General features: G+C 45.7%; 1 protein-coding gene across 3 annotated transcripts in view; it reads right to left on the reverse strand.

Annotated features, from left to right (window-relative positions):
• Positions 1–7,547, reverse strand: part of UBAP2 (ubiquitin associated protein 2) — a 200,415-nt gene extending 192,868 nt beyond the window's left edge. For all 3 annotated transcript variants that reach the window (XM_069001108.1, XM_069001107.1, XM_069001106.1), the window contains exon 1: positions 7,487–7,547. The gene's annotated coding sequence lies outside the window, so the exon portion shown is untranslated. The remainder of the gene's footprint in view (positions 1–7,486) is intronic.
• Positions 7,548–17,032: the final 9,485 nt, after the last annotated feature.

The raw sequence follows: 17,032 nt of genomic DNA on the forward strand, positions 1-17,032 counted from the left end.
TTCTGGGGAATACAGCAAGCTGTCAATGCTGCACTACACACAGCCATAAATGCAAAACAAAAACACATTTGTAGGAATACCAAAAGTAAGATGCAAAAAACAATCTCACAACTTTGCATTTGGTATTACCACAGACCCAGCCACTACACACTAACAGAGCAACACCATTTCAAAGGCCTGAAACATAGTGTCAAATAATTCACCAGGCAGATTTAACAGCCAAAAGGGATGTTGAGAACAAGAGACCCGCTTCTCTTCCCCACATATTCCACCAGGGCTGGTCATTCCCGGCATTATTTCATTACTCACTTTCAGTGCAGTTCATCAAAGCAGGAATTTTGTTTGTTTGTTAAGACACACCTAAGGTTCCCCAGCATTACTGATTCTGAATGTGAACCTGACTCTGAATAATCTGAACAAACAAATCAAAGTAGCAAACCATCATATCAAGATCAAGAATACCAAACTCTTCCCCCTTTTTCCCTCACTCCAAACCTGTCTTATAACTACCTCCAAGCCACATCCTCCTCCTGCTCCTCCACAAGCAACTCATTCTGTCCTTCTCCCTCTACACACTGCATTAGAACCTGTCTGTTCAGTCACAGAAAGTATCACTGAAAGTCCACGTTAACTGCTGATCCTAACTTTTCTCTGGTACTGTGCAGCAACTGGAAAAGGAGGAAGAACTGTATGTCAGCTTTTCAATCAGGGTCTGTCAATAAAGGGGACCTACAACCATAAAACCAGTTCCTGGCCCCTCACCACTCCTAAACAAAGTCTCAAGAAGGAAAATGATGCTGACTCCAATTGCTCAACTCTTTCACTTGTTTTCCCCTACATTTAGTTCCAGCTCCAAACAGCTACTTGCATTTTGCTGGGTGGAAAGGCCTTTAGTTACCACAGCCTGACTCAAATGTTCAAAATCAGCTTGTTTTCGCTTGAAAGGCAAGATGCCTCACTCAATATGCTTTTGTGTTCAATTTTTACTTAAGGACTAAAATTAACTGAAAAGGGATGGTTCTGCAATTTCTTGCACTATGTTTTATCATATTTTATAGTGGGTGAGTCATTTCATAACTAATGAAACACTTGAACATCTTCTCTTGACCAGTCATTTTAATGGATTTGTTTATGGAGAACAAATATAAGTCATACATTCTTGCTTCGCTCCCTCTCATGGCCAAAGTTCTGAAAAGCAGTCCCTAACAACCCACAGAATCAGCAAGGGAGCAAAGTCATCCAAATATTTGAGGTAGGTTTCCTAGCAGAAACTACACCTCAGTGATGCTTCATTTTGGATGACTGTTCTACAAGAGTCATTCCAGCACTTCCCAGATTCAATAACCCTAGCTATGAAAGTAATTTTAACCATCTAACTTTATTTCAACCTTTCTCTACAGTTGTGGGGGTCTTGGGGTTTTTGGGGAAGGTGTCTGGACTTGCAAGAGTACAAAAACTAGGCTGGTCCAGTTGCTTTCTAATTCACTAGGACTCATGTAATTCTGCAAAGTTTGGGCTTTAGTCTCATTTAAAAGTACTTTTAAAAATAATTTTGATGTTCACAGCTTCATAAAATGGACAGTTCAACATGCAGAAGTACATTAAGAACTCAGTCTAACCTCTCCTAAATGCTGTATTGTACATTAAGTCATCACTTACAATCCACACAATTCCTAGACAGAACATACAAAGGACTTGGGCAATTTTATCACTATCAGACAATCAAGTGTTCGACCTGTTTCTTCCCTCACAGACTGAATTATTGTCTTCAATTCAGCTAGAACCAGGACAGTTAATTACTCCTCATTTGCAAGCACAGAAATTATTCAGATTTGTAATATGCATCTAACTGCATTTTCACAGTACTTTCTCTAAACCTACCCATTTCTCCACCAATCAAGAATCATGAATTACTGTGAATACCACACCATCCATACTAAATTCAATGCTTAATCCACCTCTTTCTCAAAGGCCAGTAAAGACATAAGTGTTAAATTTGCCTGAAGGACTACAGATATGACTATGTCAAGTAGCTGAACCAGAGAAAAAAGCTTGGGGGGATGTGGTGCCTCACCAATGTGTGTAAGTACCTGAAGGAAAGGTACACAGAAAGAGCCAGGCTATTTTCAGCAGTGCCCAGTGACAGGACCAGAGCGAGTGGGTTGACACACGGAAGGCTTCCTGTGAACATCAGGGAATGCTTTTGTGCCCTGAGGGCAAGCAAGCACTGGCGCAGCACAGGTTGCCCGGTGAGGTAGCAGTGTGTCCATTGGAGATATTCAAAAGACATTCAGACGCAGTCCTGGGCAACCTGCTGGAGCTGGCCCTGCTTGAGCAAGGGGAGACTAGAACACTCCAGGAGTCCCTGTCAACCTAGCCCAGCCCATGACTAAGTGAAGTAAAAAGGCAAGGAAGTCCTATAACAAAAGCTGCTATTAAAAACGCCCCACAAGCTTCATTAGAGACAACTCTTAAGCTCTAGCATTTCCGCTTCAACAGTAATATAGAGAAAATCAAGGGAATCTTCAATTAAATCAAGTAGGGTAAAAGTCACTGGGACAAAATCCAGAAATGTACACTAGTACAATAGATAAAATGGTAAACAAAAACTGGAGTACAGGTATGAAGCTGAAATTAGTTTTAAACTTGCAGTCATAACAGAGAACTATTCAAAAAAGATAATAAGCATCTTTTCCTAAGATGCAAAGAAGAGTTCCTGGGCATTGCTGCTAATCTGGACATCAAGAAACAGCAAAGAAACCCAACAGGCTGAAGACAAGTATCAGATAGTGTTTTCTCAAACGCTGAGGAAAAAACCAACACTTTTACATACTCATTAACTTACCTTCACCAACCTCATAACTCTATTCAACTCTTTCTCTAAAACAAATTTCAGACAGCTACCCCTTGGCACTTACCCTACGTTCAAAACATTCAGAAATTCATTCAGCAGCTAATAAAAGAAAGTGAAGCACAAGACCAGGAAGTGCAGTACTGTTCCCCCTCTTCACACTTAGTCACCCAAAGTTAACACCACTAACTTAGGTCTCTCTTATGTCAGTCTCAAAAATGGATCACAAGTCAGTGATCTCAAGAATGTGTGACTGAAAGCTGAAATAAAAGCAGACATCCATCCCTTGGGGCACAACCTATCAAAAGCATGGACCAGAGTTTCTTGAATACAATATACTATGTACAGCCCAACAGCAGAGCAAGGTTTGGCACCAACATTCCTTTCAGATTCCTGCAGCTGAAACTGTGTGTAAGACAACATGAGATTTTGAAAATCAAAGAAGAAAGTAAGAGCAGAGAGAAAAAATTAAATCAGTAATAGCTTTCAAATATGGAACAACATGGATAATGTGATAATATGAACCCAAGTGCTGGGACAAAATAGCCATGATTCAGTTACCATTGAGAAACAAACTGGAAGAGGAAGCAAAAAGGTTTCTGAAGCCATACTCTTCATTCAATATTACTATGCATCCACCATCCTCAAAACATTAAACAAAACAAATGGAGTAGAAACACATACTGTGTTTTCCTTACTCAAAAGCAATCTCAATATGGTCTCTAAAGTATTGTCCTACTTCCAGGAACATTACTTTAATCGTAATACAAATGAAATGTTCTAGATTAAACCAATGCCACATGCAACAAAACAGTATATAAAGACTTCCTCTCCCTACAACTAATCATTAAAAATATTTAGCAACATGGTAATAACTAGTGAATTCAAATCCTACACCTTCAACCACAGGACCACCTAATAGACTGAGATAAGCATTTCCCCCCCCCACTAAAACACATCAAAAAAAGTACAACCTGATGATGCAAATCTGGACATTAACAAAGTATTTGTGTTTTCATTTAACTTTAGATTCACATACTGAATGATTCTGCAATACCAGTTCCACTGAACCTGCATCTTCTACAGGAATAAACTGTATTTCCTGTATGATATAGCAGAAAAACAAAACCATAAAGTTCACTATAGGAGTATTACTTCAGGCAAACCTTAAGTTTCAAAAAAGATCAAAGCTCTCCCAACATGGGAAACATTTCATTGTTTTTAATGCAAAATGCTACACTCAGCCAGGTTAAGGACTCCTCCAAGCTCATCTGTTTGAAGACTGATTTAAGAAGCCTGGGGAGAGAGGGGAAAAAAGCTTGACAATTTTACCTTCAAAAGAAGCCACAATAACATGCAGGTTTCACAAAGACAGCCGGACAAAAAGAAAGAGAATTTCAATAGAATTGAGAATAGAAACAACTCCATCCAAGGGAACTGCACAAAGTTGTTCATGTAACCTATTTTACAGGTTTTACAATCTAAAGAGAACATACGTAAAATAATATGCTCAGCAAAATATTTATGATGTAGTAAAAGCAGGCTGAGCAAGACATGAGATCTTAGGCATCAGACTGTACCACCTCTAAACTGCCTGTCTTTAGTCCCTGTTTACTCCTTGAAGCTTTGAGAAGTAATGGGGAGAGAAGGGCTGGGGGTACCACACCTGTGGAAGGAACGGCCTTGCAGAAGCCCCAGGCGGATGGGGAGTCCCGACATACTCCCAGTGCAGGTGGCCAAAATCAAAAGAGTGTAGACTTTCATGTTAGAGCAAAATAGACAAAACCCTTTGTATGTTTTTTTTTAAATATGAACCTGAATTGCAAAGGAAGCATTTCACAACCTTTCATCCCAGCTCTCACTTTAATGAATGTAACCTGTTTAGGGAAGTTATATGAAAAACAGTGCAAGTCCAAACTAGGTCTTCTCTGAAAAGCACAGAGGACCCAATGGGCTAAGAGTAAACAGACTGTATCAGAAATAAACCTAAAATTCATCTAAAGCTTTAGCAGAGTAACAACACTGCACTTGTGTTTCCTCTAGCACCTTCCACTCAATAATTCTGAAGTCTACAAATACAACACAGTTTCTCTAATCTGTATTTTACAAAGGGGACAAGTCACTTGGCTTCTCTTTTAGCAGGGTCATACAAGGCTGTTGCAAAGCACTGAACACAGGTCTTCAGTCTTGCCCATGTGCTTCAACCAGATAAAAACCAAAGATAAATAAAAAGATTCATAAAAGATCCAAAGTTTTACTCCTAGTCTTTCATTAAGTACCTATTCCAAGAACTGGTACCAAATGTGACTGAAACTGCAAGGAAACATTACTACTAATAGTAAGACTATCAATGCTGATTATTAATAAAGCATTAACAGTATATGACACATACACCTTTCAAGCACTGTTCATCAGCACGTTACTCTGCTATGAGCAGTATCAATAGAGGAACACCAGCAACAAACATAAAGCACACAAAATAATGGCATTTTACGATGAAATCATCACCTAAAATAAAAGTTCATAGAAGAAATATAGAGCAGCCACAATCTACCTCCAGGTTCTAGAGCAGCAGCTTCAAAAAAATGGAAGAGACAAAAAAAAAAATTGAAATAACAGCTTCTGGTAACAGACAAGATTATTTTGTTGGTTTTCCCCCTAGCTTCCCTAGATTTTAGTGATGAGTCTCTAGCTTCCACGTCCCCTCAAATGATCAAGCCCTTCTGTAAGTCATGGCACCAGAAGCTTTATGGAGGACGGGCCAAAACAACTGAAAACAGTCTAAATTTCAGAAATTTCACGCTTTTTTTACTATAGATACTATAGACAGTGTTCAAAATCAACACACTGATAAAAATGCAACTAGAACAAACTATAACAGAGCTTGTCCAATTCCCACTCCTCCCAATCTCCAAGATTATCATGATTATTGAGGTTTTAAACACAGAAGCTGGCTCATTTTCAGGAGTCACAAAACATCATTAATCCTGCAAAGTGATTTAGCCTTGCTTGCTTTCAAGCTACCTAGTGTAAGGTCAAAAATAAATTCTTTAAACAAGCTAGGTCAAACCACCACAGAGAGATTGGGCCCAGGTATAAATACTGAGTCAGCCAGGTAGGAATCCAAACCCAGATTCCATTAGAGAATGTGATACAACCAAGGGAATTGCTAAAAGGGCCTGGTAAATATTAAAGAAGCAAAAGCCAGGAGGCTGAGTTGCTGTCATTTTTTGTGAAGGGCTCTGTTTCAACAGCAAGCACTGCTCCTCCTCCCTTCCCTTAGCTCACATCCAGCTCCAATTTCTCTACTTGGAAAAAAACAGCTGCTCTCAGGCTAGGACAGCCCCTCCATTCCCCTTCCACAGCTTCCCTTCACACAGCTCTGTAGCAAACCCCAAGTTTCTGCTCCACAAGACATTCTGTTCTTCTGAACACAACCAAGAGGGCTCTGTACATCCATGCTCCTGGTGCTAACACACCTACAAGAGAGACGCTTCAAACCAGTCCACCCTGCTCCCAGGTGGCACCCAACAGCACTGCAGACATTCCAGCACAAGCTTTTAAACCTATTCAACATCACAGAGTTCAGATCCTTGCTATCAGACTCAAACAGGCACCAGGTCTTTTCTATAATGCAGCTTCTTGAACAGGAATGCCTACCAGTTCACTTCCCTGCTGCAATTTTCTTCAGCAACAGGAGAAAACACAGAAGAGCTTTTTTTTGTTGTTTTTAAAGGCAACGTAAGTCAGACCAACAGCGAAGCCCTGCCCTGACACCCAATTCCAAGCAACCACGCACAACCGATGACAAGGAAGGACTAAGGTGGAGAAGGTTAACAGAGGGAACGGTTCATTCATTGTCATGTCCTCAAGTAACCCACTGTAGCTGCCGAGATGTCATTGTTTGTTAGTAGCTGTGACCCCCCCATCACCAGCGAGGGAACACCCGGGAAGGCAATGAGCAACGACAACATGGAAGTAAAGCCCTGCGTAAGTCATAGATCAATACTTCATCATCCACTTGTTCACTTCTCGAGCTGCCACCTCCCCTCTCGCCTGACTCCTGCCGCTACCCCCACTCCTCCTCCGGCTGCTCCCGCTTCCCTCACACCCCACCCCAAGCCAGAGGCACCAACCCGCCAGAGGGAAACCCTCGGTGTACGAGACGAGCACCTCCGAGATGAGACGAGAACCCCTCCTGGAATGCGGATGGGGTGCAGGACCCCCTCCCGGGCATATCAGGGGGTGCAGAGAGAACCCACCTCTCCCACTCCAAGCGGGGCTCCCCCTCCCCAGCCAGGTGGGCGCTGCCCGCACCCGCGGCCCTGCTGAGAGGGAGAGGAGGGGGACGGAGCGGGGGCGGGGGGACGGCGATCTAGGCCGGGGCGAAGCTTCCCCGGGGCGGCCGCCACGAAAAGTAGGGCAAAGCCGCGTCCCCCCAACCCGTCGGCGGGCGGGCCGGGGCTGGGCGGCCCGGGTGGACACCGACCGAACCGCGGACCGAGGGACCGCCGGCCGGACAAAGCGGGGCCAGGCCCGCGGGGCCGGCTGAGGGGGGGGGGAGCGGCCGCGCGCGAGGACCGTTGGCCGGGCACGGGTGAGGGGGGCCCCCCGCGCCCCCCGCGCGCGCGGTACCTGCCCGGTGCGCTCACAAAGCGGCGGCGGCGGCGCCCGCGACCGTCACGTGACCTCCCCCTTCCTCCTCCTCCTCCTCCTCCTCCTCCTCCACGCGCGCTCGGGGTCGTTCCCCCTCCCACGTGACGTGACGTGACGCGACGCGCTCGCGCGCAGCCCCGCCCCGCGCCCCTCACGCAGCGCCAGCGCGCGCCCATCCACCGGCGCCTTCTTCCGCCTCTGCCTCCCGCCCCCTCCCGGTGACCACGTGAGCAGCGCGCGCGGAGGGAAAGCCCGCCCCTTCCCTTCTCCTTCCTGTGGCGGCGGCCCCGCCCCTCCGGCCCGCGGGGCGGGGCAATGGGCGGGGCAGCCGAGCCCTGCGCGCGGGCGCCTCAGGGACGCCGGCAGGGACCCCCTGTGGGATCCTATGAGGGACCCCATGAGGGACCCCTGTAAAGGACACCCAGAGGTCCCCCCGGGAGGGACCCCATGCGGGGCCGCGGGAGTTAACCTGATGCCTTTATATTTTTCAAGTTCTCTACTGTTTGGTGTGTGTCTCTGAAGTTTTTTGTAGCCTGTTAATTTCTGCTCTCTCATGCTATGTAGACATAACAAAGCCTCTCCGGCCCTGCTTTCCAAGGACACCAAGACTGTCCCAGCCCAAAAGTATAAACCAAAGAGCCGCTAAGGGGGGGGAGGGGGGCAAGCTGAAGGGGAGGGGGAAACTGAAGCTTTAATTGGAGAATTAACCCTGCTATGCAAATGAACCAAACCTATAAAAGAGTGAAGAACTTGTGAGCTGAGGTCCATCTTGGGGTCAATTTTTGAGAGTGGCTTCAGGCTCCCCCGGGGGTACCTTTGAAGGCCTTCCAAATAAATACCTCTTTTATTCCCTTACTCCTGTCTAGTCTCTGTTTCTAGGAGGCCTCTCAAGGCATCAAACCCACAAATGACCTCCTGAGGAACCCCCCCAAGAGACCCCATGAGGGCCCATGCGAGGGTTCCTCTGAGGAACCCCCTCAGGGACCGCGTGAGGAACCCTGTGAAGGACACCATGTGAGGCACCCCCTGAGCAATCCACCTGAGGGATCCCATTACGGGGCCCTGTGAGGGACCCCCGTGGGTTAGGAACAGGGCATTTTGGAACCAGTTCATATTTACATTAATGTAAACGCCTCCTTCTCTTGCTAGGCTGGACACAGGGAGGAACCCTGTTGACATGGAGAAATCTAGGACAAAGGATAGCTGCACTACAGGAGGAGAAAGTCAAGAAGAGTATGCTGGGGACTAATGGAGAACAGTGAAGGGCTGACACAGCAGAAGTGTGTTAGAGAACTTAGTGAGGCTTCTGGCAGCCTAAACTGAACTGTGACAGAACAGATGGCAAGAAAGGATAGTCAGTAAAACTTGACTCCCTGAGATGAGGAGTTTTGGGTTGTGTGAGTCAGGAGAAAAAAAGAAAAAAACCACAAAACCAACACAACCACCCCGCCACACACACACACCGCCCTCCACCGCCATTTCTTCCATTTAGGCTTTTTCCTGCTGTGCATTTTTTCCATTGTGTACAGCACCTCTGGTTGCCCAAAATGCAGTGGTCCTTACCGTTTGGGCATCGCTTCTTTGCAAGGCCTGACATGTTAAATCCTGTGTGGAAGTTGGTCCCTGCTTGGTGCTGAGCAGTCAGGGCTGGTGATGTTCAGACTCTTCATCCCCTGGTGCCACCAGTGATGACGTCCCATGATCCTTGACCTTTGCTGCGGTCTCATATCCTTTACTGCTGTTTGCTCATCCTCTGTCCCTTGAGCCTGTATTCTCCACGTAAGTAGAAAGGGCATGAAATCTGATTTTACCCTACACACTATCTGAAAATTAATCAGTGTTTTTCATGCTTCTGCCTTCTCTGCATAGAGTAGATGGATTTAACCAGTCTGCATCCTTGATGCTTACTGCATAGATGCGCAGAAGCTACAACAGATCCTACGGCTGAGGAGCTGCAATATCTCCCTGTTCCCATTTTTTTCAGTAAGACAGAGGGTCCTTTGAACTAAATTGAAATTCAGACCAAACAGTGCACAGGTATTGTTGATTTTCTTTATGCAGCTGTTGATACTCTGTTTTATTAGTATTGCAGGGGGACAATTAATTACAGCTGTAAACAAAGTTTCACAAGCTTTGTGACAAACATGTCTGCAGCTCCATAATCTGTGTGGATTTAATCAGTATTATTAGCATTCTTCCATCATGACTTGGCAATCCTTTGATAATCAAGATGGAAATTTAGTGTGCGCACAGAACAACAAAGGCTGAGAGCTCTTGGGATGCTGTTGTCAGATGGTGTAGTGCCAGCTGGAACATGTCTCTGAAAAGCACACAGAATCCAGCCTAAAAGCATTTGGAATAGGAGAAAACTAAGCCAGGATACCAAGACCAAAGTATTGTAGACTCTTTCTGCTGTACATGGAGTAGATATAAATGAGAAGATGGCATACCACACTGGCAAAGCTTCCAGAGGAGAGCTAAAGCAATAAACTGGTGGGGGCTTGGGAACAAAGACCTTCACTCCGAATATTGATCAGGAGGAATTTCTTCCTGAAAGGTAGTGAAGCATTTGAATGGACTGCCCAGGGAGGTGGTAGAAATGTTCAAGAAATGACTGGACATGATACTTAGTGCTCTGTTCTAATTGACAAGTTGCTGATCAGTCACAAAATGGACTCGATCCCAGAGATCTTTTCCGACCTAAATGATCCTGTGATTCAGTGCATCAGACTTGGAGAGAAGACCCTGCACTAAACACAGTGAAGGTTTGAGCAGGCCTGGCAGGCAAATTCTACCTACTGCCTGTGTTAGGACCCTTATCTGCTGTTACAAGGATTTGCAACCTCTTCAGTTTTCCAGCCAGTAAATAACAGTCTGGTGCAGGTGCAAATCCAGATAGGCCACAGCTTACTGCAGGATTGTTCTCAGACACTTTCTGCAGATTTCTGAAATAGGCTGCAGTTCACATACCACAAGCTGGAAACCACTCTTCTGGTACTTTGGCATTCTCCTTGCCTATCACATTTGTGAGTGGGGAGAACTGCTTGTGTTAAGAATATTGCCCTGTTCCTAGTTCAGGAGTCTGCTCTACTTCTGTGTTGCAGTCAGGAATTAAAACCATCTCTTCTCCACAGGCTCTGACGGTACTGTCTTCCCTCTTGCTAATGCTCTCTCCCACTTTCCACACTACCAACCCTTCCCCCTTAGGCTCATTGGACAATTGGTCTGAGCTGAAGTTCAGAGCAGTTTCTTGCTATGTATTCTGAAGTTTTCATTTTCTTTGTGCCCCGTTTTTTCTTTTTTACATCACTTTGTGTCATAAAATATTGCTCTTCTCTGCAAACTGGTCTCACAGCCCTGACCCTGATGACACCTGCTTCAGCAGCACTACCTTTCTCCAAAATTGCAGTAGCCTCAGAGAGTCAAAATAATTCAGGTACACAGGCTCTGCAAGGGAGAGGCTCAATATGAAGAAACCAATCTTGACTTTCAAATTTGAGTTGAGTTTGCAGGGAATCTGTGTAGAAGCTCAAAAGACAATGGGGCTAATCTCAAACACTGATAGCTGGATGGCTCTGGAGCCAGCCAAGGATTGTTGTTACTAACAGCCAAGGATTGTTAGTAATAACACACTGGGAGAATGAACAGAATGTGGCTGGAGAAGGGCCCACATGGAGGCAGAACAGCACATTTCTGGGACAAACATCCTTGTCCTGGCTCCTGGAGATAAGCACAATGCAACACAGCCCAAGTGTAGGAATGAGTTCAAGAAGCAGGCATGGACTGTAGGGGGATGTGGAGACCACCAAATACCCTGAAGCCTCCAGCCCATTTCTGGAAGAGTCTGGGAGAGCAGACTGCACACAGTAACTAAATTACATAGAAAGAGAGAAATTTACCTCCAGTGCACAGAAACTCATCCATAAAAAGGTACCCCCACAAAGCCCAGGTGTGTGTGCACCCCAGACCCTGCACACCCCATCAGCTGCATCAGCAATGGAGCCAGGATTGGTGATCTCTCTCTCTCTCCCCTTCCCTTCTCACCCTCTTTGATACATCTCTCTCTCTTTCTCTCTTCCCTTCAACCTCCGTCCTTTATCCTAAACCCACTGCCATGTGCTTATAGGAGGTCAGAGACTTAACAGTTTCCATGCCAAGTGTGTAATTTAATAATATAACTTCGTAAGACTTTGTGGGGCCTCTGAGTTTTGCTGTTTCTTTTGTCCACAAGCATCTGTGAATCTTAGGTGCTCCCTTCTCCTGAAGGGTGGGATGCCACAACCTGGATTTCTCCCTAGTTATAGTGGAACAATTCAAAATCTCAGATGCAAAGTGGAGTTCTGTTGGGGTTTTAGGAGCTTTTCTGTTAAAGGAATTTTGCCCATACATGTTGCCAGGGGGACAAATGGCTAGGTACTTAAGAAAAACAAAAGACCTGCCTGCTCTTTTTGTTTCACCTGGGTGTGTGGGCAGTTCCATCTCCTGCCTTTTGATAGAGAGGGAGGGTGCTTTCTTCAGCTGCTTTTTTTTCTGCTGGAGAGAAGCCCCGGGATCCCAAGCCCTCCTTCCCTGCCGCACTCGGAGCTGGGCCGTGGCCGCCCTGTCCCCGCCGTTGCTTCGAGCCTTCGCTGCGTTGTAGCCGTGCTCGCCCTGCCTGCCCAGACCTCCGGGGGGGGGTTCCCCGTTTGGATACATCGCGTCTGCCACCCGGGATTTGTGCTCGTCCCTGCCGTTCCAGCCTGCTGTTCCAGCCTGCCGTTCGAACCTGCTGTTCCCGAGGGTCCAGCTGGACACCGGGATCGGCTGCCCAGGGCTTTGTGAAGCCTTTGTTCCATCCCTTCCCAGGATCCCAGGGCACCAGTGCCGCGTGCTCCCCGAGCTCGCTCCGGAGCGCCCCCTGCAGCCGCGGGGGAACCATCGCACCTGCCCTGCTCACCGGGAGCCGCCAGCGCCCCTGCCGGCTGCGAGCGGAACTGCACCTGAGGGGAAAGGGCCTGACAGCCGAGAAGGCCGGGACTGGGTTTGGGATTGTTTGCTGTTACTGCCATAGTTACTGTTGTTTGTTTGACTGGTTATACACATATAGATATATAATAGTAAAGAACTGTTATTCCTATTTCCCACATCTTTGCCTAAAAGCCCCCTTGATTTCAAAATTATAATAACTCGGAGGGAAAGGGAGTTGCATCTGCCATTCCAAGGGAGGCTTCTGCCTTCCTTAGCAGACACCTGTCTTTCAAACCAAGACAAGTTCTCTCAGGAGAACTGTTACAAGGATTTGATAATAAGAGATGCTATCTTTGGGCATACCTGGGATTGCTGCTGCATTTAGATGTGGAGTGAAACTTGTGAGGATGCTGCCATAAATGGAATCTAATATGTTAGATTGTGTTGATTTGCCTGCACAAGCAGAGCTTCAGCAACAATTGTACTCGAAAGGGTTGCTATTTCCATTATGAAAGCAAGCCCTTCTGCTAGAGGTACCATTCACAATGTTGAAGGCAGGAGCGATAATGATATCATTGCATCCAGCCTTCATAAAGCCCAGGCCATTAAAACTCCTAACATCCATGGTCTGTGCTAGTCCATCATGCCTCAGCATTATCCTTGGAATTTGTGTTTGGCTGCTTGATTATTATTTAGAGTCAGTGTGTGCCTGGAGACAACCCTCTTCTCCAGGTGGGCCCTGCAGACCTTGATCTAAGTTTTCTCACCTTGTAGTTTTACTGTATGAAAAAGGTGATGCATTTTCATATGACCAGAATCTGAAATTGTTCTGCACAACCACCTTAGCCCTACTGTTATTTTCCATTCCTCCAACTTTTTTCAGAAAACATTTTATCTGCAGTGAATTTGTACTTATTTCCAGATTGTCAAGACAGTTCCATGTGTCTGAACCTGATACTGATCCTGCAGAGCCTTGCTTAAACACCTGTTCGGGAAGGATGTTGGTAGGGGTTCCCCTGTGTAGTGCATGCTCTTCTAATGGTGAGTGCTGACTTTGTTCTGTCATATCCCCTGATTTCATTCCGTGATGTGCCTGCCCACTGCTACCTCTACCAGCCAAGCTGTTTCTAAGAATTAAATTAAATTAATTCTAATTAAATTAGAAGGTTTTTGTTAAACAGACTTGTTTTCCATACAACACGGTTGTTTGGCATTAGCTGTGTATCTAGCCTTGAATTATCTATTTAGTCCTTTATCGGTTTTCCATTATTTTGTCTGTGACATCAGAGAAAGTAGCCTGCAGATGTCTGGTCACTTTGTTCCCTGCTCTAATAATGTCATGCTTCCCACCTCTTAAAATTCCCCAAGATTAAAATTATCTCCAAGAAGCCAGAAGTTTCCTTGGCCAGCTCTGAAAGAACTTGGTGGGGCAGGGTTGGAGGAGATGATCACTGAAGGTCTTTTAAACATCCTTGCTCTGTATTGCACACTGCCTCTTGCAGCACTTACAGACCATCTGCCTTTATCAGTTGGATTTTAACAGGCCTTGTGGAATCCCAACCCTCCCTTACTCCAGGTAATATAAAGGTTCCTGTAACGAATGGTAACAAACTAATAGCGTTGTAAAGTGGAAGCTGGATTTGCACCATTTGCTGGTTTTCCCCCAAACTTCATCTTAGGATAAATTACAAGCATTTTTATCCTGTGATACATTTGAGGAGAATGTTTTGAATAGCGTGTCCAAGGATATTTGCCAACTCTGGTTAAATGTCAGCCATCTGTTTTCAGTTTTAAAAGGCCTGTTTGTAGATGCAGCAACTGGCAATGGCAGGAACAAAGCAGTGAGCTTGGGAGACCCCAGGGAACTGCAGGCTGATGAGCGTCCACCCAGTCCTGCAAAGGTGATAGAGCAAATAGTATTGAAATCCTCAAACACTGAGGACAAGACGGTGACTGGCAGTAATCAGTATGGATTTACACTGGGGAAGTCATGTCGGGCTGACCTGGTCACTCTCTGTGACAAAATGACTGCCTTGATAAATGAGGGGAGAGGAGGGGATGTTGCTCAGTTTGATCAAAGCTTTCAGTGGTGTTTTCTGAAAGAATCTCATAGACAGTGAGTCGGACTGAGAGCTGCAGAGCTGCAGGGTTCAATGGGTTGTGACACAAACCTCAACTGGCACAAAGTCCAGCTTGAGTCTAGTCACTGGTGTCGTGACCTAGGTCCCGGGACCAGTACACATTCAAGGTCCAGACGCTTCCCTTCTCTTTAAGCAACAAGTTGAGCAGCCCAGAGCACAGGACTAAAAGCTTTCCCCAAAACCAAATAAACTCCAAGTGCAACAACAAAAGCCTAAAAGGTAACAGGGACAGTGGGGTTTTTTTGGAGTCAAAGCCTATTCATACTGGTAAAAAGCTGAAGTTGGCTTTCTGTGATTAACAGGAAAGATGCTCCTATAAATACACATGGCAAGTCATCATGACTCCTAGAATTTATTTCCAGGAGGGAAAAAAGTCTATATTAAGTGTTTTTATCAGATAGCAAGATCATAAGTTGTTGTAGCTTGATAGCACTCTGCTGGCATCCTCACTGGCTGGCTGCAGTCTGGTATCCAACAGCCCTCAGCAGTAGGACACAGGCTGCCCCCATAGCACATGAGGAAGTGAATCTTGTTTTCTTAGTACTGACCAACCTTTCCTCACCCTTTTGGCTCCAAGACCTTTCTTGGGGCTCAGATACATTAGCCAAAATTGCTCCCTAGGTGAATACTTGCCTAGAACAGAACAGTTATTTGGGGTGGAGTTTTACAGCAACAGTGTCAGTCTGTCTCCCCAGACAACATTTAGTCACATTTTTTCCAGTTGTCTAGAATCTGTAAAATTTCTATTGTAGCTGAGTCTGTGTGCTTCACATTCAACATGCACCAGGCACTGCAGTGGGTTTTAGAGGGGAAACCCCTGGGACAGGAAAACTTTTGACAACACAGGGGAAAAAAACCCACAGGCACTGATTACAGGGGTTACAAATCTTTCTGCTGACACTTCAGCATCCCTGAAGCATGACCCTCACTATGTTTATGTCTTTGGCCCAAATAGTTCAAGCAGTGTCTAGCTGACTTTTTGATTGCAGCTTTGCACTTGAGGCCTGTAGCTCCTCTCTCACCTCTGCCAGCTCATGGTACACCTCAGTCAAGAGGAAAGCGTAAGACCCTCTGTGCAGGGCAGTACTTTGGAGCAGCTGACCCATAGCTCCCAAAAGCCATGTTTGTCAGGTGGTCCCTTGAACCTTGTAGAGGGCTGAAGCCCTCCTGACATTTGTTCTACCAGAGGAGGCTTGAGGAAGCTGGGAGACAAAGTACAGAGACTTTTGTTTTCTAATACATTATGAAGTTTCTCACTTTCAATCTCTGAAAGAATGGGCCACTCTTGCCCAAAAAAACCGTTCAAGCACTGCATCCTAGCATATCTTTATTTATTAATTCATTTACTGGACCTTGAAAGCACTTTGAATTCAAAAGACTATCCTGATCCTCCATTCAGAAACAGACAGGATGAGTACAGCTATGGCTAGGAAGAACTAAGAGAACAGTGTGAAACTATTCTCAGTCCTGTCCTGGTTTAGCTTCCTCCTTGTGCAACAGCGGTGCCACCAGCTGGCAAGAGCTGAGGCCCCAAGTCATAGAGATCAGAAACAAAGTACACTCAAGAAGGTAAGTGATGACAGCCAAGCAAACCTGCAGCAGCTGGGCTGGAGCTGGAGGCAGGCAGCAGATTGAGTGTTGAAAGGGGTAACGTCAACTGTCACATGTTTGTAGTGAAGGCATAGTTGATAACAGCGTAGACCAGCTGAAGGCTCCAGGCCAAGAAGTACAGTGGATCTCATCTTGATTCCACAGACAGGAATGACAATGGCCACACATGCACATGCCAAGCATGGCCAGTGAGAAAGCACCGAGGGAACCTGAACTGTTTGGCAGAAGGAGTGAAGACTCTGGCCATGAAACAGTTAAGAATCCTTTCCCCCCCAAAAAAGGTGAGCTGCCTTACATAAGAGAACAAACTGATTAATCTGCATGGTGAATTGGAAAGCAAGGGGACCTGCAAGACAGGTGATGGACAAAATAGATGAATGCTAAAATTAGTTGCTCGGGACAATTTAGACGTTTATTGCTGAGATTTAAGCTGGACATGCATGTAAGAAGAGCTCAATGAATACAACCGGCTTTGGAATTCATGAGGTCATTTTTGGTCCTGTGAGTGAGTTCACAGGCCCCACCCCATCTGAATGCTATACTCAGTGGAGTATCTTAGGCAGGTGGGGAGTTTGTAACCCTGGTTGCCAGAGCCCTAACCGATCCTCTTCTGTACATCTCAGGGGCCAGGGGCTTTGGTTTTTCTTTGCATCTCTCAAACAGTTTGGTTAGAAAATGACAGTATAGTGTTCCTATGTCTTTTTAGCCCCTTCCAGCATTCACAAGCATCAGTAATGCCTACTACAAGGAGCAGAGATGGTGCAGCGGGAGACATGGTCTCCCTCCTAGCTTAAAACCCTTACAAAGGTCCATGATCATGGGAACT

Source organism: Aphelocoma coerulescens (assembly GCF_041296385.1).
Source record: "Aphelocoma coerulescens isolate FSJ_1873_10779 chromosome Z unlocalized genomic scaffold, UR_Acoe_1.0 ChrZ, whole genome shotgun sequence".
NCBI classification, from domain to species: Eukaryota; Metazoa; Chordata; class Aves; order Passeriformes; family Corvidae; genus Aphelocoma; species Aphelocoma coerulescens.